Raw genomic sequence first — 246 nt, forward strand, 5'->3', positions numbered from 1 at the left:
CTGTCTGCGAGCTTCTCCTGACAATATGGTGATTTGTCGAATATGCAATGGTAAGTTGCATGGTTATGACGCCATTGTTGGCCTATTTTTACAAAAAAGTCTGCTACGGAGCCATAACGTGAGGTACAAGGTAATGGAGCCTTTTTATATATTGTTGTGTTTCTTTAGAAATAAAAAATGGACAAATCGAGTCTTGAAACGCTTCAGATGTAAAGTTATTCACTGTCAAAGTGGCGCCAAAATGAA

At 38.2% G+C, this 246-nt stretch overlaps 1 protein-coding gene across 3 annotated transcripts in view; it reads left to right on the forward strand.

The window, feature by feature from the left end:
- egflam (EGF-like, fibronectin type III and laminin G domains) overlaps positions 1-246 on the forward strand; it is a 25777-nt gene that overhangs the window by 16120 nt on the left and 9411 nt on the right. The window lies entirely within an intron of this gene.

Source organism: Etheostoma spectabile, chromosome 5, assembly GCF_008692095.1.
Source record: "Etheostoma spectabile isolate EspeVRDwgs_2016 chromosome 5, UIUC_Espe_1.0, whole genome shotgun sequence".
Classification (NCBI taxonomy): Eukaryota; Metazoa; Chordata; class Actinopteri; order Perciformes; family Percidae; genus Etheostoma; species Etheostoma spectabile.